The sequence below is a fragment of the Parasteatoda tepidariorum genome, chromosome 2, assembly GCF_043381705.1.
Source record: "Parasteatoda tepidariorum isolate YZ-2023 chromosome 2, CAS_Ptep_4.0, whole genome shotgun sequence".
NCBI lineage: Eukaryota > Metazoa > Arthropoda > Arachnida > Araneae > Theridiidae > Parasteatoda > Parasteatoda tepidariorum.
Genome location: NC_092205.1, coordinates 6,047,476 through 6,049,830, shown reverse-complemented (window position 1 = coordinate 6,049,830; position 2,355 = coordinate 6,047,476). Strand labels below are relative to the sequence as shown.

At 30.4% G+C, this 2,355-nt stretch overlaps 1 long non-coding RNA gene across 1 annotated transcript in view; it reads right to left on the bottom strand.

Annotated features, from left to right (window-relative positions):
• LOC107447903 (uncharacterized) overlaps positions 1-2,355 on the bottom strand; it is a 5,121-nt gene extending 2,766 nt beyond the window's left edge. Inside the window, exon 1 of the long non-coding RNA XR_006227130.2 lies at positions 1,913-2,355. This is a non-coding gene — a long non-coding RNA (uncharacterized lncRNA). The remainder of the gene's footprint in view (positions 1-1,912) is intronic.

The window sequence follows — 2,355 nt, the reverse complement described above, 5'->3', positions numbered from 1 at the left end:
ACGACAGAATAAACGTATTGCTGTTTTATATTAACTGTGTCATTTCGGAATCCATTCTTTACATAGTTGTTCATTTACTTTAGGGAACACGCGGAAAATTATATTTTTTCCTTTTGTTTTTCTATTAGAATTTTTGCAAGTTGCAATCTCACAAACTGGCATTTCGATAATAGTTATAAATTCTTGTAAATTCACTGCAAAAACTGAGAAAAGTCATTATAGAAAATAACAAATGTCTTAGAATATCTCGTAAAAAGTGATGCTCCAATATTAGTTAGAGCTAGTAAGGCCGAACGCTCCGTTCTTGAAGCAAAAGTACGAGCTTTGCGCCAAAGTGACATCACTAGAGAAAACCGGAGGATTGGCGCGGCGAGAGTTTCTTCAAAGGAGTGAACCAGCCCTTCGGATCATTCAGGGTTCCGTAGTCGTTAAAAAACTGGGTTGACCTAAAGGATTTTGTTTTGTGATTAAAATAAGAAAAAATATCTTTGATGGCATTTATATAAGAAATGAATGAAGCGATAAGGTAAAATTTTATATAAGAAAACAAAGTTCGTCATAGAATAGGAGGACTGAAGCGGTAGATCCACATGATTCGCGAAACGAAAATGAATTCGGTAATTCTACGTGACGTGTAAGGAACACCACCTCCACCCACACATGATCCTTTAGAAAATCAGGCAGGGATTTTACGCATCTTTCTAGGAACTAAACATATCATATTGGCGTAAATAGTCTTAAAATATGAAGAAAAAAAACTAAAAAAATTTTTAAAAAATTGGTGCAATAATAAAAAATAACTGAAAAGGCTAAGATAAATTAATTGAATTATTAAAAAAAATGTATTTTATCACATTTATGAGTTAGAAATACGTAGCATAGAAGAAAGCTAAGTCGTAATTTCTGCCTTTATTTTAACCCTTTGACGAAGATGAGTCATTTTTTCTGACGATTTAATTACTAGCAAAAATATATTTTGGTTTTTAATTATAAAAGAAAGTCTTGTTACTGTTATTAAAAAAAACTGTTAGATTATCGGAATTATATTTGTACTAAATATAAAATCCAAAAAAAAGTAGTTTGAATTTTTTTTATTTTTTTTTTTATTCAGATTCAAATATTTATCAATAAAAAATTAAAGAAATTTCAATGATGAATATTTTTCTTTTAAATCTAAATAACTGCAAATAAGTACAAAGTTGAAAAATTATTGTTGGAAGATTTTACCTTTAGAAAAAAAAGAGACATCGGTGTTTCATGATGTATTTCATAACCATAAATTATTAAAATGATAAATATGATAGTTTTTACTTATTTAAACTTAAATTAATACAACATAATGAAAAGAGTTAGAAAAATGTGTTGAATTAAAATTTTGGGCCAAAGGCGTAAAGCCCACGTATGAAGAGGGTATTATGTGGAGGTTCCGTATTCAAGATTGAAACCACAAACGCAATAAAATCATTAAGTTCAACAATCACAAAAATTAGCAGTTGCTACAAAAAAGTGAAACAAGTTAATATTTAAATTACTGGTTTTTATGCAGCGAATACTTTGACGTAGTATAAAACGTAGATATGACTTATACTTCGAAATTAAGTTATTAAACTAATTAATTTCATTAAAACATAATTATAAAGTTACAATAATAACTATAAACCTTAAACTTGATTATAGAGCTGTTTAATCTAACTTATTTTTATTATTATTGTAAAAAGTCAGGGAATTTAGTAATTGAGAAATCAAACACATCGATCTTAAGATGATATTTGAAAAGCAGAACGCTATCTTTATTCGTATGTCTTTAGAAAATGTATGAATGCTGAAAAACTTTTGAACGCGAATATGATTTTTTTTATATACAAAAGAAAATGTAACCCAAATTTCATAAAAATACTTTTCAAAAACTTACCTTTAGCCGCTTTAGCAGCGAAGCGTTTGGAAGATATGAAGAGAACGAGAAAGAATATATAATAGCAAAGTCAAATCTTCGCTGTAAATAACATCGAGTTATAAATACTGTGCAGATACTAGATGTTTCAAGAAATCAAATAAAGAAAGAGTGCCCTTATTTTTTTTTCTTCAATTTTTGATATGATTTGATGGTGATGGTTAAGAGGATCTATGCACCTCGCTTTTGCCCTCTGCATCTTTTTCAACTTTTGAGTTTGGTCCCGCAGTAGAGTGATCGTTCAAACGCGGTTCCCAGCTGATCACTAAAGTCAATCATAATTGGCTGCAGTCAGTGTGCGGATGGGTGACCACTTTGATGAGCCTACGGCAGGACCGAGGGTGTGCGGTATGGGTTCTCGTTGAACTTTTCTAACGTAAAGTGCTCGACTTCGCTCGTAGGTC